Consider the following 26,382-nt stretch of genomic DNA (forward strand, 5'->3'; position numbering starts at 1 on the left):
ACATTACCAGATCCGCGTAAAAATCCTGCAGGGTACTATAAAGAATTGTCGCAAACTGCTGGGTCATGTATAATGAATTTGGCCGATATCGATATGTTATTTGGGAACGTTGTTCCACAGCCTTTATGGGATAAAATTCGTCATGTAGATCATGACCAGGAATTAGGTGACACGTGGGCTAATATTACTGCTGCAGATGCACGACAAGTTGGTGGTGCCAAGCCTGAGCCTCTGATAGCAGAACTACCTGGTAGAATAGTAGATTACATGAAAACAATAATGCCTGCAATACGCGTAAATTGGGATAAGTTATCTGCATGCAAGCAAAAGAAAAAAGAAACTGTTTCAGATTTCTTCACCAGATTTGAAGAAACATTCATTGACCACAGCGGTCAAGATATGACCACAGAAGGTGGTCAGAGATTGTTTGTCGATAAATTTGTGCACAATCTGCTTCCAGAATTGTGTAGGAAATTAAAAGATTCAGAAAGTTCTTGGGCAGTCTCATCTTCAGCCCAGATATTAGCTACCGCACAGTACTACGAGAATAGAGACAAAGATGAGAAAGATAAAGTAGAAAAGAAAACTAGAGAACTCAAAACGAAGGTTTTGCTACAGCAAGCCTATCCGCCACGTGGTGGTGGTAATCAAAATAATAATGGTCAGAATCACTACCAGAATACTTTTCAGCAGCCTCAACAATATCAGAGAAACTTGCAAAGATTCGATTACACTCAACCCCGCGTAGGTCCTAACCAGTGTTTATATTGCAAACAGGAGGGTCATTACAAGTATAACTGTCCTGCCATACCACAACGTGCAAATGGAATTTCTGGTGTAAGAGGTCGTGGCAGTCAGCAAGCGCCTAGAGGTAGAGGGCGTGGAAACGCCCCTCAGGACGCGCGTCCCCTTCCACCACAAAACTCTATGAACAGGTTTGATCAGCAAAATAACGTATCTGACAAGACAGCTCAATACTACGTCGATGAGTATTACACAGAAAATGAGCAGTGGGAAAATGAGGATTGCTAGGACAGCCATAGACGAAGAGAGGGAGTCGTTTCAGTTCCAGTAGATCAGAGTGGACCTTACGTTGAGGTGATTACATCAGGTGTGTCAGAACCTTTTTTGTTGGATACTGGTGCTACAAAGAGTTCTATTATGCACTCCAAACTCCCTGGCGCACCTTTGTCTGGCGAAATGAACGTTTCTGTAGGTTTTTCTGGCGCCCCAGTTAGAAATCCGATTTCTGACCCTTTATCTCTTTCTGTTGGTCCTTGTGAATTCGAAGCGCCCCTTATTTTGACAACAGGTTGTGGTGAAAATTTGCTAGGATTAGATTTGCTAAAAAGATTGTATGCGACTTTGTACTGTTCTCCTTCAGGAGTACAGCTTACTTTAGGTAAGAAAGTGGTTTCTCCCATGTATTTGTCGAGAAATGCACTTCCAGCAGAATTGTCGATTCTCCCAGATATTCTTTGGGCTACTGGTCCAAATGATGTAGGTCTTTTAGAAATTCCACCATATGTTGTAACATTGAAGTCGAATGTCAGAATGCCACGAATTCCCCAATACAGAATATCTAATGAGGGTGAAAGAGCTTTGCTAGCGATCGTTTACGAATTAATTAAAAAAGGATGTGATTGAAGAAACACGAGGCAATGTTTGCAATAGTCCTGTTCTGCCTGTTTTAAAACGAACTGACCCTTCTCACCCACCTGTGTACAGATTCGTGATTGACCTTAGAGAGGTGAATAAAATTGTTGTGCCACAATTCCCAGTTGTCCCCGACATTACCACATTATTGACTATGATTCCAGCCTCTGCCTCCTGGTTTTCGGTGATTGACCTGAAGAATGCTTTCTTCAGTATCCCAATTGCTGAGGAAAGCAGGGATATTTTTTCCTTTAGTTTAGGAGGTCGAAGCTTCCGCTTTAAACGCGGTCCTCAAGGCTACTGTGAAAGCCCCTCAATATACAGTCAAGCTCTGAAAAGTCAGCTTGACACAATGGTTTTGCCCAAAGGTGCCACTCTCGTACAGTACGTGGACGATTTGCTCATCGCTGCGGATACTGAGAAAATTTGTAAAATGGCCACGTTGTCATTATTGCGTCATCTATGTGATTTGCATCACAAGGTGTCACTTTCCAAGCTTCAATATTGCCGACAAGAAGTGACCTACTTAGGTCATCTCTTATCGAAGGAGGGAAGGAAACTGACCCCAGAAAGAATTCAGGCAATTGCAAAATTGAGTGTGCCAAGAACACAGAGAGAAGTACGTGCTTTCTTGGGCATTACATCGTACTGTAGACAGTGGATTCCAAATTTTTCGTTATTAGCCAAACCATTGGTGGCATTAACGTGTAAAAATACACCCAATCCCATTCCTTGGTCGGAAGAATGTCAGAAAAGTTTTCTCGAATTACGCACAGCATTATGTTCGGCCCCTGTGTTAGGTACCCCCAACTACAGTAAGCCTTTCACATTGTATGTCCACGAGAAGGAAGGCTGTGCATTGTCTGTGCTGACTCAGTTATTCGGAGATAGACAGCGGCCATGCGCCTATTTTTCGTCAACTTTGGATCCGGTAGCACGAGCATTGCCAAGTTGTTTAAGGGCCACAGCGGCAGCAGCTGTTTCCATTCGACAGTCTGCTGGTCTAGTAATGAATAATACACTAATCGTGATGGTCCCGCATGCAGTAGACACATTGTTAAATAGGACCAAGACACAGCACTTAACTAGTGCTCGACTGTCCAGTTACGAATTGAAGCAGCTAGCGAGCCATGTGCACATAAAAAGGTGCAGTACCTTGAACCTAGCCACATTGTTACCAATTGCAGAGGAATCAGATGCTTTAGAACAGCACGATTGTTTTCTTAGAACAGAGGAAGAGACGAAAGGGAGAGTTGATTTGTTCGACACTCCTCTTGCTGAATGTGATGGTACATTATGGGTGGATGGTTCATGCTTTAAGCTCCCAAATGGTAACGTGACTACAGCATATGCTGTCACAACTTTGCACACAGTCATTGAAACTGCGCGAATACCACATGGTTCAGCTCAAGCCGCAGAACTCGTTGCACTGACGAGAGCATGTGTGTTGTCTAAAGGAATGAAAGTGACTGTCTATACCGACAGCCAGTATGCTTTTGGAGTGGCTCACAGTTTTGGACGATTGTGGAGAGAACGTGGGTTCCTGACTTCGCATGGAGCTAAGATTCAGCATGGTCAGTTGGTGAATGAGCTTCTTGAATCACTGACGTTGCCCCTGCAAATAGCGATTGTGAAATGTAGTGCACACAAGAAGGTGACTGATGATGTTGGTCGTGGAAATGCCTTTGCTGATGAAACTGCAAAGAATGTGATGAGCCGAATGTATGTTGCGAGCCCAGAAAGATGGACTGGTGATGTTGGAATATGTGAAGACACAATAGAAAGTGTGAAGTCCATCCAAGCTGAGGCCACGGAGAAAGAGTTAAGCATGTGGAGAGAAAGTATAGGGAGAATGGATGCAAATGGTTGTTGGATTGAATTGACAGAGCAACAGAGATGGTTGTTACCCGATGCATATGTGCCTGCAGTGGTTACAATGGCTCATGGAATGGCCCATATCAGCGCAAAAGGGATTTGCGAGTTGTTGGCCCCAGTATGGAAGAATTCAGGGATTCCCAAGTGTGCAGAGAACGTAGTCAAGAATTGCATGGTATGTCTGAAACACAATCCTGGTAGGGGAACCCCAACTCCAGCTGGTCATTTTGCACCTCCTACGTATCCGTTCGAGGTTTTGCAGCTAGATTTCATACACATGGAGAGGTGCAACAACTTAAAATACGTGCTCGTGGTTGTTTGTGCCTTCTCAAGATGGGTAGAAGCCTATCCCCTAAAAGACAATACTGCCTTGTCCACAGCGAAAGCCCTTGTAAAAGAGTTCTTCCCCAGGTTTGGAATGCCGAGAATGGTCTGGTCTGACAACGGAAGTGAATTTGTGGGTCGTGTGATGAAAAGAGTGTGTGAAGGGCTAGGCATTAGGCAGAAGTTCCACGCTGCAAATCACCCCCAATCAGCTGGATTAGTGGAATGTTACAATGGCACGCTTAAACTTAAATTGGCCAAAATCCAAGCTAGCACAGGTCTTAAATGGCCTGACGCTTTACCCTTAGCACTCCTATCCACCAGAATGACTGTGCATTCGCGAGTGAAACTCAGCCCCTATGAAATAATCTTTGGTCGGCCAGCCAACATATGGGGAGTGCCTAGGCCCACGAAGTTTAGCGAGCTGCAACACCCTATTTTGCTTGACTATTTGTATGAATTGACGGCTAAATTGCGTGTTTTATATCAACAGGTCCACAACACCTTGCCTCCGGTCTCTGAGACTCCGGGTCACTCCATTGAACCCGGTTCATGGGTCCTAGTCCGCAACTTTCAAAGAACAAGAAACGACCAGCCCAGATGGACCGGGCCTCACCTCGTCCTCCTGTCTACAAGGTCGGCTGTTAGGGTGGAGGGGAAGGCCAATTGGGTCCACGGGATCCATTGTAAGAAGATACCCTTCCCTCTGCCACATGACCAATGGGTCCAGAAAGGAGGCACTGACTCAGAGCGCACAACTGATGAACGTGTAAAAAAAGCTAACCCTGATTGTGAAAGTGAGAACATTTTTCAAGAAACTGTGCCACCACCAGAACAATCGAACTCTGTGGAACCTGAGCTACTATTTCTGGACCAGACAGTACCCGGGAAAAGACGCTACAATTTGCGACCAAGAAAAACAGACTAAAGTAAAAGTGATTTCTTTTATGATCCGAGAGAAAAACCTGTGGACTAATAAAAAAATGTGTTTTTCCCCAAATCCTATTTTTGAAAGTGCAGATCTCCCATCTAGGTAAATTGCTTATTTTTGTTTTTTCGAACCGCCATCCGGGTTCCGCTGCTAGGGTCGCGGTTGATTAAAGACTTTTGGGTGCAGCTGACGACGTTAGGTCGCTGGTTCTGGTTGGTCCAAGGGAGTTGCCCTAGACTGACGGAAGCATCCTTTAGCAGAGGCAACCTACCACCGCGGGCAGCACCTTAGAGAGGATGGAGTTTCCTGATGTGGAGAGGCCTGCCAAACAAATGAACTTTAAGCAGAGACTTTTTAACACGATGACGAAGAAAGGTTTTATAATAGTGTGTATTTTTATGCTATTCAGCGTAATGGTCTTTTTGATAAGCTATGTTTTATTCTCTTTTCATGTGACATTTGCGCCCACTACATCACCCATACCTCCTCCTACTGTTTCCTCTCATTCTTTCCACCCTCTGCCTGACCACGAATCAAATAGGAGATTAGAGTTCATTAATAACTCCTTCGTTCAGTTATTACAACAACACCAACTTGTAATGAACACAACTAACTGTTGGGTGTGTGGTCTCATGCCCCACACCACGGATAAAGGTATCCCCTATTTGGTCCTGCCATTTAGTCACAATGGATCAGTCTGGGCATATAGGACAATGTTCATATATGCACGAGAAATCCAACCCCTACGTTCTGTAAAAGACAACCTCAAGACTAGCGCCCTAGTCAAAGGTATAGTTGACATGATCAAGGAAGTAACTTCTTACGAAGGTACCCCGGATGATGAGATACTTGCATATGTAGGTTGGAACGTGACCGGATATGGCACTACATTAAGTGAGAAACAGCAAGCCAAGAGATCGTCCCCTATCTGGATCGTACCCCATCAAGGTCACCTGTGTCTGCAAGGTATTGGCAAGAATCCCAGAGCTCAGCTAGGGAAGAGTGTCTGTACAGAAACGTATGTTTTTGGATCTCAGACTTCCCCTGCATTTTTAGCCGCTAAGGGTACTTATTTCATCTGTCATGATAGAGCCTATACATGGTTGCCCCCTGACTTCTCGGGCTCATGTTTTGTTTCATTCCTGTTACCTCCCACCTACACAGCAGCGGCGGATTACCATCGGACAAGGGTAGTTAGAGGTGTTTTGAGTAAAGAAGACACTGCAGGTCAAGAATTTGGTGACTTTGCAATGGGTTTTCTGCCGTTCTGGGGAGCCATAGCTAACAGCAGGAACATAAGGCAATTGACAAGGGTAGTTGAATCCACCGTGACTGAGACTGCTGGTGCCCTTAGTAACTTGACTGCTGAGCTCCAGTCGGATCGACTTATGACCCTTCAGAACTGGGTCGCTTTGGATGTAATACTTGCGGACCGAGGTGGAGTATGCAAATTGATCCAGTCTAGTTGTTGCATTTTCATCCCAGATAATGCTCCAACAGTGTACAGGGCCATCTCCAAACTGCATAAGATTTCCGAATCTATTCATGTGGATAAAGGAGATTGGTCGTTAATGGGATGGTTCTGGGAACTGATATCTGCCGGGGGATGGAAAATTCTGATGGTCATTGGGATGGTCTTAGCCATTCTTTTCCTGTTCTGTCTATGCATACAGTGTGCTCCTGCAATATGTGGCCTCTGTGCTACATCATGTGTAAGGAAGCCTGTGTCAAGAAATGAACTCAGCACTAGAATGATGTTACAGCAACATCTCAATGACTTTAGGAATATAGATCTGGACTCAGACTAACATGAGGATAGATTAATTGCCTATGTAAGGGCAAAAGGAGGGTCTGTGGTTCTGAAAATCTGGATTCATATAATAGTACTGGACTCGAGAATAAAAACTTCGTCGAAATAGGACGAATTTGGTATCAAAAGACCGAGAATGACGAGTACATCATGTACATGTATTTTTCGGCGTATTCGAGTGACGATTCCACCTCGAAATCGTCATTTACATTCTGAACCCTTAGCTCCCATTTACATGTTGCCCTTTACATAGGCCTTAATCCAGTTGAATTTGATTCCACAAGGACACATACTCCTTAATCGACTTCTCCCTGACCTCAGTACAAGTTAGAACCATTGCCCCAGGCCGAACTCGTTAGGTCAGTTCCCTCCCAGTGGCCGAGCAAGATAGCATCTAGGCTAAACCGGCCATAAAACCATTTGAGCACGCACACCTGCCATATCTCGCTCACATCTTTTTCTCCACTCCTTTTCTTTACTTGCTTTATGATGGGGAGGTGACCGTTTTTATTGGGGGTCCAGCGATATCTGATGAAATGTTGGGCCTTGCCGGATGATTTGTTATGGGCAGCACGACATGAAATATGTACATGTCATCATGACTCTGCTTTTCTTTTGTAACCAGTAACTATAAATGAAATACCACGAATTCAAGGAATGTTTTGCCCAAGGCTGAAAATCATGTATAAAGAGAGAAGCCTGACTTCGTGAAAGTGTGCAGTCTCCTGAGAATATACCCGTATTGTACTTCTAGGACCCTGTTACCTTGGTTGCAGCCAATAAACTAATCTTTGACTTCACCTCGAAGACTCTGAGTTTCTGTAGGTCTGACTCAGGAGAACCCGAGGTCTCTGGGTGTTGATTCCCTGACACCGCTGGGTTACCGGTTCTGTGCCGGTTCTTAAAAACCCAGTACCTCAGCGCTGGATCAATTCCTTGGTAGCAGAGTTCGGTTACTATGGTAACTGGTATGTTACATGGTAATACATAGGATTAATGTCTAAAACATGTTAAGTTTGTTCAGTTGTTATATGTAGTCGAAAGGTTTTTTCCAGCAGTGTGAAAATTCCTGGTTTGTGCCGGCATGAGAAGTGTGACAGGTGAAGTTACACAGTGCATTTGTTCTGTTTCAAAATAGTGGTATCGCCGTATATCAGTGTTGTGGACGTACAGCACAAGTTTAGGGATTTTAGGTGTGTACGGTAGAATGCATAGTGAGGATTGTCTATGAAATCGTAGCTTTCGAGTATAGGGACTTGGAGCCTGTTTTAAAACTCACTGTGAAAAGAGTAGTAGAATTTATCTAAGCTTGTGTGAAGGGTAAGGAAGCGTCGTCTATCTTATTGGCGAGTGAGGATTTCATTTGGTGGGTTAAAGTCCTACTAAAGATTTTCTGTATGCATGGTTAGGGATTTTCCGTATGGATGTGTGTAAATGAATTTGTAATACACGATTGAGTTAAATTGTCAAAGTGCATTTAGAGAGAAACGAGTTTGTTATCACCTGCTAGAAGGGTAGAGTAGCCTTACTTTATCGACGAATTTAAATATTCTGTGAAAATAGCGTTGTCTATTTCACGTGAAAAGAATACTTGAATGACTGGGAAAGCTATCACTTTATTTAGAGAACCAGGCAAATGGTTTGTTTTTTGTGGAGTTATTAACAGAATTCAATTGAAAGATTTGTAAATATGGCGCTTTGAAAATTTTGTAAAGGAGGTGTTAGTTTAAGGAGTGGAGCGAGGGACAGAGAAGCTGCAGCGGCAGCATACGTCACAAGCGTCGCGCTGTGATTGGCTAATATACGTCACAGTGTTCGCGCATAGATTGGTTCACGTGACTAAGGCAAGCTTACAGCTGATTGGCTCATCCTGAAAAACAGTAATCCTATTGGTTGAGCAAAATAGTGACGTAGCATAACTTGATTGGTTTGTTGGTGAGTTTCGCGCACGGATTGGTTGGTGTTGCGGAATAACAAGGAAGTTGTTACGAACTTTACCGAAGTAAGGGAAATCTTTTAAAAACATGGATTATTATTACATGAAGGAGAAAAAGAAGCTTTCATGGTTTCAGAAATTGAAAAACAAACTTAAACCTGACAAGAAAATTGCAACACGAGGTGGAAGATTAATTCATAAGTACAAAACACCTGCAGCATATATGTTGGGTGAATATGGTTATCATACTTGTCTTTGGATTGAGAATTGGATAAAGTATACTGAGAACGATGGTGTGTTAGCATGGCCGGAAGATGGATCTTTTAACATGGCAGTTTTGAAAAACTTAAGAGAAAAAATGATGAAACTTGTACCAAAGCCTAGACCTACTCAATTTGAAGCTCTAGTTGAATGGGAGGATGAAATGTTTGAATTACAACGAGAGAGTAGAGGAATATCAAGGAGAACAGGATTAGGTCTTAATAGAGAAACACATGAGGATAGAATGCGTCGATGGAGAAGTGGAGACATGTGTGATGGTTTGTACCCAGTGAGACTAATTGATGAGGTAACTGGACAAAAGAGTGCCCAAAAGAAAAATAATATTAGTGAAGAAAGTGATTCAGAAGATGTGGTATTAGAAGAGATTTATACTAGAAAACCGCCACCTTATCAACCAGTTTGTTCATGGTCTTCTCCAAGTGCCCCTCCATGAGATATTATTGATGAGATATCTCCTAAAACAAATCCGGATCATAGAAAAACACCTGAAAGAGTAGAAACAAGATGTAATTCAAATATATCAGGAGAAAGTACAAATTATATAGAAACCCCTGTCCAAAGAAATGAAACCCTAAGAAATGGAATTAGAACAGAAAGGTATGAGGAATTACCAAATACTTCAGAAAATATTCGTTCAACGAATGATTTAATACAGCAGTTAACTAAAAGCATGGAAGCAGTAACAGTACCTGTAACGATTGGACCTGTTCTTCCAGTATTTCATCAAAAAGAAATTAGACATTCAGCTTTGACTGTTCCATTAAATTCAGAAATACAAAAAGTGACTGAAAATTTTTATTCAGACTTGTCTGAAATACATCGAGAAAAATTAATGATGCCTGACTTAACTTTTAATCAAAGTTTGTCAAGTAAAACTCCATCTGGTGCAGAATCTGACTCTGGAACTCCGGAAAAGAGTCAGAGTAAAATAAATTTAACACAAACCCCCGAATGTAAATTACTTGATGTTAATAATTGGAACGATTGGAACTGACAGTTTGAAGGAATATCACGATGAATAATTATTATTTATTTGCAAAAGCATAACATGGAAAACGAAAAATAAATATGATCAATTAGAGGAGATGGCTGCTGAATTAGAAGTAGATTTGAGTAAGCAAAAGAATTTGCAGAAAACTTACAGGGTGGATTTCTCTGAAAAAGATATTGAAAATTTGAATAGCACAGGAAGAATAATTCATATAAAAGACTTAATTGTGATTTTGAGAAAATGGGGCGAATTAAGTAAATGGAGAGTGAAATGGACAAAGAAAAGAGATGAAGACAGAACAAGCTTAGCTTTTCCTATCAGAGAAAAGAAGGAAGAAGTAGTAAACGAATTTCCAATGAGAGAAATACCGGGAGGAGGGTATGTGCATGTCCCATGGACAAGACAGGACATTTTAATGTTCACAAATGATTTTCCTCGATTAAGAGAAAAACCTGTAGAATGGTATCGACAGATAGACAGATTTGTGAAAGTTTCAAAACTTTTGTGGATTGATCTTGATGGATTTTTTGACATAGTTGTCCCATCAGATCTTTGGGCAGAATGTAAAATTACTATAAATTGGCCTAGTGAAGAATACCCTCGACATAAAGTAACAGGTGCTCCTTCACCAGAGGTAATGAGAAAGTACGATCAGGTAATTGTGTTTTTGAAAAACAAGATTCCCCCAAAAGAGATAGATTGGGTTAAAATAGATAAAACTACCCAAGAGCCAAAAGACTCAGTACATTCATTTTATGAAAAATTACTGCTGGTATTTAAACAATACAGTGGTTATGAAAATTTAAGTGAAAAAGACATGAGTCATTTTATATACAGATTTGTATATGGCTTAAAACCTGAAATTAGTGAAATGGTAAGAACTGGAATAGATGGATGGCAATCAAACACAGTAGATGAAATCTTGAGAAAAGCGAAATACTGTAGAGATGAAATAGATGCTAAACAAAAGAAGCTAAAAGAAAAGGCTATGTGGGCACAGGTAAAAGTGGCTGAACAGCAATTAGCAACTTTAGGAAACAAAAATGTTGACCAGAATCAAGGAAAATTTAAAGGTAATTATAATAAACCAAAATTGATGGGAAATATAGAAGAGTTAAAGCAGAAACTCCCATGTTTTAATTGTGGCGAAATTGGACACTGGAAGTGTGAATGCAAGAATCCGCCCAGAAATTATTTAAAAAATGCATCATTAAATCCACAGATGCAGAATGAGTTAAATCAGCAGCAACAGCTACAGCGACAGGCAGTGAATCAGCAAAGTCAGTTACCACAACCGCCACTTCCAAACTGTGTAAATGTGCAGAGATACAGTGCAGAAACAGGATTCAGCAGAGGTGAACAGGTAAATAGATCACCAAGAGTGAATGTGTCGAATGTGTCACAACAATTTTGGTTGAAAGAAGATGGTGGGAGTGAATCTGATGATTACTTCTGACGGTTCTTGAGAGAGGAGGAAGAGTGTGTGCTTGGAGCCACTCTTGAGGTAGATCCAACTGGTCCATTTGTAAATGGTAAAGTGAATGATGTAGAAATTACTTTCCTAATGGATACAGGTGCTACCCGTTTTACTGTTAGATCAGTGGAAATAGAAAACATTCCTCTTTCTGGAGATAAAATCCAAGTAGTAGGTGTAGCTAATCAACAAATAAAAACAGATTTAACTGAACCAGTTGAAGTTGAAATAGGTATATTTAAGGATAAGCATAGATTTGTAGTTTGTGATAGTAGTCCTGTAAATCTTTTAGGTAGGGATATCCTTTGTAAGATGAACTGTGCAATATATTGCTCACCGGATGGTATTGAGCTTCAAACTCCAGAAGAAGATGGGCTTTACAAATTAACAATGTCAATGATTGAGGCAGAGGAAAGTAAATTATTTCCCGTGTCTGATAAGAATAATCTACCTGAAGAATTAAAAGACACAGTGAATGTAAAAATTTGGGATTTCACTGGAGATGAAATGGGTTTGATGAAAAATGTAGATCCAGTAAAAATAACAGTAAAGCAAGGAGCAGATTTTCCAAACATTCCTCAGTATAAAATGAAAGCAGAAGTGATTTAAGGAGTAACTCCTGTAATAGACAAATTCATAAAACAAGGTGTTCTAACAGAAATTGAGAGTAGTCCATGTAATTCACCGATTACGGGAATTAAAAAGCCAAACGGAACTTTCAGGATTGTTCAAGACCTGAGAAAGGTTAATAAAATTGTGGTTCCATGTTGCCCAATTGTACCAAACCCAGCGGTAATTTTATATCAGATTCCGCATGGTGCAGAATGGTATACAGTTATTGATTTATGTAATGCATTCTTTACTGTTCCATTGCATCCAGAAAGCCAACAAATTTTTGCGTTCTGGTTCAAAGAGCGTATTTTAGCATGGTGTTGAATCCCTCAAGGGTACACCGAAAGTCCATCTATTTTTCATCAATTGCTAAAGTAATCCTTGGAAAATCTAGATTTACCTGGAAAATCTACATTGGTGCAGTATATTGATGATCTCCTTGTGGCTGCAAAAACAAGAGATAATTGCGTAACAGATATCATTACTCTTTTAAATCATCTGGCAGATGAGGGACAAAGTATCTCCTGCAAAATTACAGTTTTGCAAACAAGAAGTAAAATATCTTGGTCACAGAATTGCAAAGGGAGTCAGACAAGTGACAACAGAAAGAATAAAAATGATTCAAGCAATACAACCTCCAAAAACACAGGGACAGGTTAGAATGTTTCTAGGAATGGTAGGTTATTGTCGTCAATGGATTAGTGGATTTTCAGTAATTGCAAAGCCACTGCAGAGACTGACAAAAGCAGACATAAAAGATCCGATTAGCCTAACAGAAACTGAATTACAAGCTTTTGAACAGTTAAAAAAAAGTTTGTGTGAAGCTCCAGCATTGGGAATGCCTGACTATGAAAAAGAGTTTGAGCTGTATTGCAGTGAAAGAGAAGGATGTGCATTATCAGTTCTGATTCAAAGACATGGAAAACTGAGAAAGCCAATAGCATATTTCTCAGCTGTTCTTGACCTAGTTGCAAAGGCATTACCAGGTTGCTTAAAATCAGTAGCTGCAACCAATGTAAGTTTGGAACAAAGTGAAGGAATAATAATGGGATTTCCTGTAAACGTATATGTACCACATTCAGTTGATATTCTCCTCACAAGAAGCAGAACACAGCATTTGACAAATAGTAGGCTAACAAAATATGAAAAGGTTATCCTTGGCTCGGACAATGTTTCAATTGCGAGATGTGTGAATTTAAATCCTTCTACATTATTACCTGACACTTCTGAATCAGAAATCAGGGATGAGGCTGTTGATCATGAATGCCTGGATGTATTAGAATATTGTACTAAACCTAGACAGGACATAAAAGATGCCCCATTGGCTGAATCAGATTATGTTTTATTTGTTAATGGTTCATGATTGAGAACAGATGAAGGTGTTCTGAGTGCAGCATATTCGGTGTGTACAGTTGCAGATGTGATTGAGGCTTCCTGTCTCAAAGGAATTCGTTCAGCTCAAGTAGCAGAATTGATTGCTTTGATTCGTGCATGTGAATTGGGAAAAGAGTTAAAGATTACCATAGTGACTGATAGTCAGTATGGATATGGCGTAGTCCATGACTATGGTCAGCTCTGGTCTCAAAGAGGTTATTTAACTTCTGCTGGATCACCAATAAGAAATGCACAATTGATCAAAAGATTGATTGATGGAATTCAGCTGCCAGAAAAAATTGCAGTGGTAAACTGCACAGCACATAAAAAAGGTGAGGATTACATAACAAAAGGAAACTCATATGCTGACACAATAGCAAAATTCTGTGCAAAAGAAAATGTGTCTGTTAATCGGGAAAAAGAAAATGAACATGTTTTGAACTCGCTTATGCTAACATCTGTAGTTGAGACTTGGCAGGGAGTAAAACAGCTACAAGATGAGGCAAATGATGAGGAGAAGAACACATGGTTAAAAGCAGGATGCAGACAGAGAGAAGAAATTGAGGTTTGGGTTTACAAAGATGACAGACCAGTAATGCCAGACAGTATGATTTTTGACATGGCACGCATGTACCATGGTCCAGGACATATTGGCAGAGATTCAATGATTAGATTACCAGACAAACATGGTACATTCCAAAATTCAGAATAATTGCAGAGTCTCTTTGTCAGAGATGTCTTATCTGCCAGCAGATCAACCCAAACAGAAAAAATTATTGTCAGCATGGGGACCATAGGACGGGAGGGTGGTCCATTTACCAGAATACAGCTTGACCTTATTAACATGCCACCTCACAACAAACTCAGATATGTCTTGGTGATAATCTGTTTGTTTTCAAGATGGGTAGAAGCATTCCCAACACGCCACAATGATTCAATTACTGTGGCAAAATTGCTTTTGAGAGAAATCATACCAAGGTCGAGACAGATCGTGGCACACATTTTGAAAACAGATTGCTACAATTGGTTTGTGAAGCTCTGGATATAAAACAAAAACTGCATTTTGCTTACAGACCAGAAGCATCAGGTGTTGTTGAGCAAGTGAATGGTACAATAAAAAACAGAATAGCAAAGATGTGCTTAGCAACAGGAATGAAGTGGACAGATGCACTTCCACTTGTTTTGATGTCTTTGAGAAGCATTCCAGATAGAAAAACAGGTTTGAGCCCTCACGAGATTCTTATGGGTAGGGTCATGAGGCAAGCATTTATTCCAGTTGATAAACTGTTGAGCATTAATGATAGCATCATTATAGATTACTGCAAAAATCTATCTGATGTGGTGACTTCTGTGTTCCATCAGGTGGGAACTGAAGTAATTACAAAAGAGAAAGAACAAGCTCATGATCTGTTACCAGGAGACTGGGTGAGGACAAAAGTACATCGAAGAAGAAACTGCCTAGTACCAAGGTGACAGAAGGCAAGACAGGTGATATTAGTAACAACAAATGCAGCAAACTGTAGGGGATTGAAGAGATGGATTCATGCTAGCTACACCATATGAGTTCCAGCACCTGAGAATCCCGCCGAAGGTGATACAACAGCTGATTCAGATTCAGAAGAAGAACCTGAAAGAAATCCAGATCCTGAAGATCGACAAGAAAGTCGACATCTGGAAAATTCAATTGCGAATGAGGCATTGAATGAAGAAAATGAAGAAGTTGTGATACAAGATTCTCAAGAAAATGAAAACGATTAAGATCTGCTAGACCAAGAAGCATAAAAGGAAACTGAACAAGTAGTGATTCAAGATCAAGATCAGAAGAGTATTGAAAAGCAGATTGGAAGCTCTGGAAGAAGGAACGAAAATTCTGAAACTGGTGAATTGGAAGTAATTGAGGAAGAAGAAGAAGAATTACCAAGTACCAGCTATAAGGATGATGTTCCTAACAGAGTAAAACTGCTGAGTAAAGAAGTTCCTGAATCTAAAGAAGAATCTGATACAGTAAAGTTGATTATCAATGAATCAGCTGATAACACAGAAAGTGAAACAGATGAAAGTGGAGATGAATCAAAAGTGAAAAGATCAAGGAAAAGAGCTTGGAGAGTGGAGTATAATCTAGCGGAACCAAAAAGAAAATTATCAAGAAAAGGAGATAATTGGCCAAATGAAAACACAGGCCTAAAATTTAAATTAGTGAATAAAGCAAAGGAGCAGGTAAATGAGATCTCAAGTCAAAAGGAGGAAAGCACAAATCAGAAAAAACAAGCAGGAAAGAAAATAGAAGTGATAGACAGGAGAGCAAAAAGAGTAATAAAGCCAAATCAGAAGTACAAATCACCTGAGTGGACCTACATCATTATTCCACCGGTGGTAGAGGTAAACAGTAGTCAAAGAAATTTTGATGATGCAAGTGATAATGATTGATTTTGTTCATTAGGTGACACAAGGTTGAAGAAATTGTGTTAGGTGACACAAGGTCGAAGAAATTGTGTTAGCTGGAAACATATCATTGTATGACATACGGTCGAAGAAAAACTGTTAGAAAATAAAGTTATCTGTTAGTTGAAAAAGAGGGGAGTATATTTAGGAATTTTTAATTTTTAATTTTTATTTTTAGGGCTCTTGTTTGAAAGAAAAGATGCCTTATACTAATAATAATTCGAGATGCTCAATTTTTAAAAGATGTTGCAAATTGTCTTCAATATGTGTAATCTTGATAATTTTAGTTTGGTTAATTTTAGCTGTCATTTTTCTTTTTGGAATAGATAAAGAGATGTATAAAACTAACATGACTAGTAAAGTTGTGGTTAATCATGATAAAGTTGGTAAGACTGATAACATTATTGTACACAAACCAGAGATTCATCAAGATAGATCTGTTGGAGATTTTTCTAGTAATACGTTTTCAAGACTTTTATCTGAATATGTTAAGGTGATGGATGTAAAAGATTGCTACATTTGTGTAAACTTACCTACTTCAGTGTCTGAAGGTGTTACATATAATATGCTTCCTCTTACTTATGGCATTACATGTAGTGTGATAGCTAGTTTGTTTTATCAAACTGGACGCTTTGAATAATATTATTCAAATTATGATGAAATTTTTGCAAATTTAAAAGTTGTAGATAGCCTGAATAAAGTGAAACATGCTAAACAGATGAGGGAATTTTTCCTAGTGACTAGTGAACTCACTTATGAGTATGCTTTTAGAAATAATTTAACATGTAAATTGAGAACAGAAGAGAAAACGTTCTTGAATATGGTAGAAGAGAGAAGGGCAATTTATAAGCGAAATGAGATGATGAAACATACTAAGTCAAAATTTTGGCAGATGGAAGGTGAAAAGCTCAATGGTAGAAATGAAAATGTTGCAATTCACATAGATAAACCTGTTAGTGGAAAATTCTGTATAAGAAGAGATAATACTTTGTTTGATAATTATTTTGTTGGTGCAAGTCAATGTGAAGACACTTATCGTATTATATGGGGTTGGGGATTTAAAGGAGGCAAAGATCCAATTTTTCCTGGAATTTATTTTGTTTGTGGGAATAAAGCTTATTACAATCTCCCAGACCACTGGTATGGGACATGTTATGTAGGTTTAGTTTTTCCAAAATTTTTTCATGTAGATAGAAATGCAAAAGGTTCATTTGAAATTAGCAATCACTTGAATAGATTTAGAAGAGAAAGCATTTCAGAAATAATGGGAGACATATTTGGTGCATTAATACCTATGGTAAGAATAACCTTGAATGCAAACAAAATCAGAAAAATGTCTACAATTGTTGATAGATTGTCAACTGATACTGCAAGTGGATTTCAATTAGTGAATATAAAGCTTATTGCTATGAGAACTATGGTAATGCAAAATCGTCTTGCTCTAGACATTTTGCTAGCAAAAGAGGGTGGAGTCTGTGAAATTTTGCATGTTCAACATTGTTGTACTTACATACCTGACAAAAGTCAGAATATAGAAATGTACATTAGAAATATCACTGAATTACATAATGAAGTAGAACCCTTAGAAGATGATAGTTTTTCAGAACGTTTAAGTAAAAGATTTGCAGCAATCAAACACTGGTTTCAAGAGATTGGTAGTTCAATTATAGTCATAGCTATAGTAATACTTTTGTTAAAAATTATTTGCATGTTACACAAGAGAAGAAAATATGTAGTAGAAAAGAAAAGAATTTGCAAACTTAGAAAAGAGAAAGAAAAAGAAATAGAATTAGAAGAGTTTCGGAGAACTCAATATGATAAATGCAGAAAAACAGATGAAACTAAAGTTTAGAAATACTAATATTAAGAAAGTCCAAAACATGTTCAAGGGTTGAAAATGTATACATTTTTGGGTATTGTTTGGTGATTTTGAAATCACCAGATGAGGAAGTTGATGGAGCAAGGTGATGAACAAGATTTTGTTCAAACTTGTGAAGTTAATCTCCCATAATAATAATTGAATTATTAAGCTTGTGGTGAAAATACTAATCAACTTAGTTTAAGAATACATTCATAAATACATGAGGGATAAACTAATGTGCTTTATGTTGCAAATGCAAATGCAAAAAAAATAATAAACTAACCTTGTCTGTTGTCTTTGTCAGTATTAAATGCGGCTGTTTAACTAATGGCATATCCTTATTTTGTGTGCTTATGTTATGTCTATTCTGTGACAAAGGCTCTAGGAGTTCGTGCAGTTCCCAAAGGAGAAGTAAATATAATGCTGCTTGTTTGTGCTTCTGCTAGGTAACATAATTAATTAGTAAAGGGGGTGGGTAACAGAATGGGTCTCAATTCTTTAATTAATTGATGTCTTGTGTTTGTTTAATAATAGTTTCCAAAGTGAGGCCTAAAGGTGGTTCGGAAAACATGGCTGACTGAACTGCAGACGCGAAAGCTTGTCCAGAGCGATGTCTTGCACATGCGTAGCTGTGAAGATTTTTACTGCACAGTCATCATTAATAAACAAGCATTTACAATGCAACGGTTTCGTCTTTGTAAAAGTTAGAGCTATTGGCATTGTAAATGACAAATTTTGTATTTATGTTTTGGTTTTGAAAACAGATAAATAAATGGCATTGTCATTTACAATGCCAATACCTTAATCTCTCACAAATGCGAGACCTATTGCATTTGCACACACACACAGAGCACAAACACACACACACCTGACACGCCACCTCAGGAAGCAGAAGTACGCCTGTGTCGTAAATTGCTGCCCAACCCGGCCGTCCCCGCAACCCTTCAGAAGAAATCTCTTAAAGCAGCATTAAGAAAGCACGCTGTAAAATGTCATCACAGCTACAGTTAATCATTCATCTGCTTGGCTTGGTATTGGTATTTCTAAATGTGATATACGGTCTGACGAGAAATATGATCCTAATGTAACACATGCGCTAATCGCATGGCTTTAAGTCAGCCGGGTCCTGCTGGTGCTCAGCACCGTCGATTCTAAATAGCAGGTGCGGTGCCAAAAAACGGGTCCCTATCGGGCTCTCCTTTTTTACCCTCACACTTAGGATGAAAAATAAATCCAAACTCTGCAGCAGTGCTATCCTTCACAACCTTTGATGTAACTTCAAAGAGACTCGTTATGCACAGTCTCATCATTTCAGAACTGAAGCATTGTCAAAGTTATATACAACAAAGGACAAAGCCATCGTTTTTGCGTATTTATCTTATGCAACTAACAACAATTGACAATGCCAATAGTCCTGGCTTGTTGTGTAATGTTTCTTGGTGTGTCATATATCTGGATGCACTGCAGTGACAGCAAAAATCAAAATACCAGTGCGGTGGCACACTATGCTCAGCAAAGATTTTTAGCTCAGGTGTTTTTAAGCCACACCCTTCATTATATCGACCACTCCCTCCCCTTTGAGAGACCCTCCAGTTTTTTCATCACACTTAAAACCCTGGCTAATCGGATCACCGTGTTCTGGACTTTCATGTCGCAGCATTGTGCATAGAGGGAGTTTTTAGTTGGTTCTCTTGGACTAGGGGTCAGATTCAAATTCTATGCAATGTGGACCAAGGGCGCACCCTTTTCTTAAAGTGCCTGGCATGTACCGGTTGTTACAGATGTAGGAGCTGCTGTGGCTTTTGCTGTTTGTGGGCAAACACGCGTTAAACTTGTAACTCGCAGCAGAGGATTCTGGGACATTACTTAGGCATGTTAGGCATGTTGGCAACATTTTAAAAAGGCACAGGCGATGTTACACTATTTCATAACACTATGCTTGAGAGGATTTTGCGCTATGAGAGAAAATAAGACCAGGCACACAGAGTGCAGTGCTATATTATCCAATGCCACAACAACATAACTTTTCCAGTTCTGGACTTTTCCTCACAATTTTTAGGTGTGATAGTGAAAATGGTTTATTTGATTTACACCAAGATTAAAATTCTCAGAAAGAATTGATAGTGTAAACACAAATGGAAATTGGCGGACTCGGAGCGGAGGAGGTCCATGTGGTAAGTCGTGATGGGGTGACACCATGAGTTACCTGCACCGGGTGACACCAACCCTAGTGACGCCACTGTCCCTGAGTACCAGCGTGCTCCTGCAGCCTTATCTGAGTGCCTTGAACCGAACACTGCAAGGTGTCGGTGTGAACCCGCATGTGCTGCAGCATACCAGAAGCAACGTGCGCTCCCTCGTGATGTGGAGCAGGGGGGGGGGGCGTCCCCCCACACATTCACTGAGAAACATAACAACACTTTGCTAACATTAATCGCAGAATTGACAGTATATACATTAACTCAGAGAAAGAAAGTAATTCCCCTGAAACAGCCAGAAATAAAGGGTTGAGTAGGACAGAGCTTGCTGAAGGTCGGGGTACGAGGTAGCAGCAAGTCAAAGCTGAGCGCCCTCTGTGGCTTTGTGTTCTTAAAACCTCTTAGGTGCTGCCATGAACTCCAGAAAACTTTTGCGTGAATTGACAGTGCTTGACAACACACCGGAAGCTGCGCGAGCCGGTGCCGACCAGGCAGATCAGGCTGGTGGTGTGGTGCAGAAGAAAGATGCGACGTTATTTTGGGAGCTTCACACACCCCTGTCAACCTCTTGCCTCAAAAATGCAGGTGAAGTCAGGCATTTCAGAGAGTGATGCGTGTTCCCTTTAAGGTCGACGGAGGATAGACACTTTTTTGAAGGGTGATATTGACTTGAATAGCAGGCAACTCTAGTGAAGTCTTTGGAAACATTTTGTTTGTTAGGCGGTGAAAAAACCTTGGCACAGGTCAGATGCGGGTGAGTTGACAAGTCTGCCAATGTGTGCACGTCTTCTCATTCTGGGAGCACTTTTTCATGGGCTGCCGAGTCGCAGAGAAGTGACTCCTTACTCCCATCTAGGAGCCCTCTGCACTTATTAAGAAATTGTCCCTGATGCTCAAATGTAAGGCGCTCCTCTCGAGGCATGCCACTCCCTTTTGCAGCCCATCCAAGTCTGCTAATCAGCATCTTTTGTGAGTGGGAAGACAAGATATTCCAGACATAAGACATTATCGGTGATGTGCAATCTAAATAACTGTAGTACAAGCAGTTTGGGCACACATCTGGGCATACTATAGTACAAAAATCGACTAACCGATGCACTACTCACAAACGTTTGTGCACACGTCTGTGTAACTATGGTATGCGAAAAACAAGCAACGGAGAGTGAAAGGAGAGGGGGGCGGGAACGGGCACACGGGGAGGGGGGCGGAACAGACACACGGGGAGGGGGGCGGGACAGACACACGGACAGCGGGAGGAGGGGGGGCGGGAAGGCAAGAATTAAGAAATTGTCCCTGATGCTCAAATGTAAGGCGCTCCTCTCGAGGCATGCCACTCCATTTTGCAGCCCATCCAAGTCTGCTAATCAGCATCTTTTGTGAGTGGGAAGACAAGATATTCCAGACATAAGACATTATCGGTGATGTGCAATCTAAATAACTGTAGTACAAGTAGTTTGGGCACACATCTGGGCATACTATAGTACAAAAATCGACTAACCGATGCACTACTCACAAACGTTTGTGCACACGTCTGTGTAACTATGGTATGCTAAAAACAAGCAACGGAGAGTGAAAGGGGAGGGGGGGTGGGAATGGGCACACGGGGAGGGGGGCGGAGCGGACACACGGGGAGGGGGGCGGAACAGACACACGGACAGCGGGAGGAGGGGGCGGGAAGGCAAGATTTAAAAACAAGCACTCACCTGGGCTTCCTCCGGCAGCCGTGGTCGGCATGGAATGACAAAAACAAACCCTAAAAAAAAAAAACGAAACTCCGCCCACCGCCGCGATGACGACATCGCAGAGGCGGAGAGCGTAAAAATCTCGGGAACGCCCACGAATCTGGTCCGGCCATGACGGACAGATCTCTGTTCCAATGGCTAGCCTCCATTTATGGAGCTAGCCAATGGAACAGAGGGCGGGACTAAGCCCTACACTGTAGGGACATAAGATTTCTTCTGGGCGGAGCCAGGGTCTCCGACGCCAGGCGAAACCTAAAAAGCAGTTCTTTGACTGAGTTGAACGTGCTCTCGGAGAAAAGGCTCAAGGACAGAAACTTAAAGTGTCTGCCAAGGCTAGGAAGTAAATGTTCGAAACTCAAGGAAAAGTTACTTTTTGAGGAAGCAGAAAGATGTGGAAATGAAAAGACAATAGGGCTTATGTGAAGCCTGGACTTGGTCAAGAAAACGGAGATGACATTATGTTTTATCATGGACTGACACAGGACAGCCAATGAAAAGCTCGGATTAGTTCTAAAGAATGTAAAATGTAGAAAGTTTAGCTAGAAAGAAAGGTATAAAACCTGACACTTGGAGCAGGGAAAAAACTCTCTTCTTTCCGATTCCTGATTGATGTGAGATGCTGTTGGACTTTTGGCGCACGTAAGGACAGCAGACTTTAAATGATTTTTTCCTTTCTAGGTGAAGTGAGAATTAGACAGGGAAATCGATTTAGGGAATGGGAACTATTATTCTGCTAATATTTCATGTTTCTGAGCTTGCTTTGATAATGTCAGTTTATTCATTCATTTCCATATTAAAATGCTGCTTTCTTATTTGCTCATAAAATAAGGATTCTAAACGTAAATGCTTTTTCTTTATGAAAAATAAAGTTAATAAAATTAGATTTGAAATGACAAGCTGGTCTTGTTTATTCATGATCTAGTTACCATCAGTTGATTCAATCGCCTTGGTGGTCTGATTAATAAATGATAAATGTTTAAACCATGGTAAAAATCGATAAACTGCAGTTGTAAATAATTTTGTAAATAATATATGAGTAGTTTAGTTAATCATACCACCTGATTCAGTCTCTCGGAAATTGTCTCATAGGTAGTATGGGCCTTTGTATGTGTTTCATGATTAATGGTGAGTATTGAGGTGATAGGTTGTGTTATTGAGACAGTTTTTCAATAGGAGCGCTGGATCACTGCCATTAAGTGGATATGGTGCTGGGAGGTCGACATTACGAACTCCATAGCACCATGATGGCCTCACTGAAGACTGAGAAGTTTGGTATCAAACATCTCAGCACATTAAACCCACACTGATGCCAGTGTGAGATTTAATGTAAAATACACCAGAGGGCATCTTAGAGATGCCCCCTGAAACCTAACCTACAATCCACATCTGGACTGAGAGGCTGCCTAGGCTGCCACACAGCAGACATGTTGCTGGACCCCTAGGTGGAGAGCCCCCCACTCTCCTGGGCCTGCAACAATGCACATCCTGGGCGAGGTGCTAGGTCTCCTCCCCCAGGATGGGCAGGGGGAAGCTTCAAAGGCCTGCCACCTCTGTGAGCTTCTCCAGACCATTTGCTGTACCCAGCAACTGGCCCCCACCGGTTCTGACCCCCACTCTGGCGGGAAGACTGGCGGGAAACCCTTTATCAGGAAGGGGGGGTGCCAGCATGTGCTCAGGTGGGAGAGGCGAGGTGAAGCACGACCCCGGGCTCTGGCCATCTTGAGGATGGGGAGCCCTGCCCAATCACAGCTAGGATCCTGCCCCCCTCCCACCGGAGAGGAACAGACTAGGGGGTGTACCCAGGACAGGGACCTATTGGTCCCAGGACAGGGACCTATTGGTCCCTGCCCTTTCCCCACATGTAACGCCCCTAAATTCAGTATTTCGGGGCTCCCTGAACCTTCCTTCCTCAGATCCCGATAAAAAAAGAAAAAAGAAGATCAAGAAGGAGAAGACCTGCCGTGCAGCTGCTAACAACAGGACGACACCCACTGACTTGGCCCCAGCCCTACCGGCCTGTCGATCCTGTAACCTGCTTAATACCAGCGACTCCTGCGGACAGCATTCTTGGGACCCCCGGAGGACCTGCCTGCCTTGACCCTCTTGAAGACTGGGACTCCCATAAGCAGAGGCTCCGCTTCAACAACTATACCCCTGTTGCCAGTCAGGAAGCACCAGACCAACCCACTCTGCACCTGCCGAGCCCGGCCCATGCCCGAGTGATCCAAGACCACGAGGATGACCCCCCGGCAACTGGGACCCAGAGTCCAGTGCCCAAAGACCCTTCTCGACAAACCAGATGACGCCTGCAGCCTCAGAACCAGGGACCACTCCAACCGCGACCAGCCGAGGGTAAGATTTCCCAGCGTCCAAAGACACCCCTGCACCCGGCGCCCTGTGCCTTCCTTTGGGGTACCTAACTCTTCTCCAAGATCCCAACTTACCTCTCAAAGTGGTGGTCGCACCTGAAGAATCACCGTCCCCGAGTCTGCAGCCTTTGTTCCCTTTTTACCTTTCCTGTTGAATAACACTGAGCACCCGACTGCTCAAAAGCACCCTGCACCCAGCCGCCTGAGTGCCTCTGGCCGTGCACCCTGTATCCTATCCTACTTCCCCATTTGCCCTGAGCAAGTGACCAGGAGCCCAGCTCCCACAGCCGCGTGGCCTGCAGGCAAACAGCCACCGACCAAAGGCCCCTGCCTCTCATTGGATAACATTGGGCCTAACTACCTCTGCACCCGGCTGCCCCTGTGCCACTGAGGGTGTACCAACTGTACCTACCTAACCCTGGGGGACCCCTGAGTCTATGCCCAGGACCTTAACATCACTGGTCGAGTACTCTCCTGGAAACCGATAACTCACTTTCCTGCCATAGGATAACATTGACTGGTTTGACTCGAAAAATCTTCTAAGTGTGAAGTGTTGAAACTCTAAAATATTCCTATAAAATCAGCCGAATACCGAATTCCAAAGTACTCACCTGTGATCAGGAGAGAAGCCAGTACAGTACCTTATAGCCCAGTACTGAACCGCAAAAGTAATCCTAGCCCGGTTTGCTAGTAACCTGAATTTTCTCCATATGAATCCATTGTCTGCTTTTATGTGAAATTTCTTCAGTGTCTACTTTTGAAAGCTTGAAATATTCATTAAAAATCATACCAACTACTGAAATGTAATTACTTACCTGTCTTAAGTAGAGATCCCAGTGCTGGACCTAGGAGCCCAGTACTGGATTACAAAAGTAACGAGAACGTACTTTACCTGTAACCTGAATTTTCTCCCATTGGATATCATTGCTAGATTTTCACTGAAAAGTTTCTAAGTGTGAACTTTTAAAATACCTTTATATTCCTTAAAAAACATTGCAATAACCAAAATGTTTTTACTAAACTGTTTTCAGCTTACACCCCAGGACTGAATCTAGGATCCAGTCCTGGAATTACAAAAGTAATCTACAAAGTAATTAACTGCATTTTTGTAGAAAAACCCTTTGAGATCAATGTTAGATTGTGTTTAGAATTGTGTTGCCTAATGCATCCCTGTACCTATTGTGTTTACAAAGTTATTACCTTTCTGCAAAGTACTTACCTGAGATCACTCATAATTGAGAAAAGTATATTTTGATACCCGTTGGTTCTAAAAATAAAACAACTATATCTTTTGATATAAAAACAATTGCCTGGAGTTCAGTCCTTGAGTGTGTGAAACCTTTTGCTGACTGAGTGTGTACAACAAATGATTTACACTGTCCACTGGTACTGCCTTACTGCTCGACCAAGCTACCCTTTTGAGAGTAAGGTCAGCCCTGACTTTAACCTCTGTTATACCTCTGGGGTTTGTGGTCTCTATACACACTGTACCTTACTTTGGTCCAGTATATATAGAGCCCCTTTCTCACAGCGTCTTCTTCCCATGTTTGACCTAATGTGTACAGTGGTTGCAGAAGTAGTGTCCTGACAGCTTTGTAGAGCCAGGTGACTAAATGTCTACCTGCTCCCATGAGTAGAATTGCGTGCAACACTTGGTGTGTCGGGGGATCTCCTTCGTCTATGGCCCAGAATCGGCGGCCACTATCTAACAGTTGTCGATGTAGCAGGAACTGTCCCGGCGGAAGGGCATACTCCTCTGCTAATTGGTCATATGTTCTAAGTTGGCCATCTATGAATAGGGATTCCATCTCAATAATTGAGTGTTCCGTCCATACCTGCAAAGTGGGGGACATGAAATATTTTTCTTGTCTGGGTAATCCCACCAACGGTAACAGGGGAGAGTACATAGGTGTACCTCTGGACATGCGTTTTTTTTTTTGCATACACTGTAGAGCAATAGCTACCTGTAATGGATAGGTTTGCACGGGCTTGGTACCCGGCATTAGTAACCGCCGCAGATCCGGAAGGGGTATTTGTCCGTCACATGTTATTGTCCCCCCCACGTGTCGCTCCGCTGTCCAGTGTGATAACCATTGAAGCTGGGTAGCTAGGAAATATGCTTCAAAAGCCAGGGCTCCCAGTCCCTCTTGGTCTGTCGATAAGCACAGGGTGGTCAGGGCGACCCTATGTCTCCCTCCGCCCCATATCAGGGAGGTGAGGATTGTGTTCAGTTCCCGGAAAAAAGGGCGCAGTGGTATTACTGGTGGGTTGGCAAAGTGGTAGAGTAGTCTGGGGACCATGATCATTTTCGAAAGTGCTACCTGGGCTAGGGGCAGTGTTCTCCAAAAGTTTACCACCGGTCTTAACCCCGCTAGTGTTCTGCGGTGATTCCCCTCGTATATGTCCTCCGGGGTGTGATATAGTCTTAGATATCTGGGCGCAGCAGCACTCCAGGTCAGCTGCTGAGCTCCGATGGAGATATCCAGTGGCGCCAAGTGGGAACTG

This window comes from Lissotriton helveticus, chromosome 11, assembly GCF_964261635.1.
Source record: "Lissotriton helveticus chromosome 11, aLisHel1.1, whole genome shotgun sequence".
NCBI classification, from domain to species: domain Eukaryota; kingdom Metazoa; phylum Chordata; class Amphibia; order Caudata; family Salamandridae; genus Lissotriton; species Lissotriton helveticus.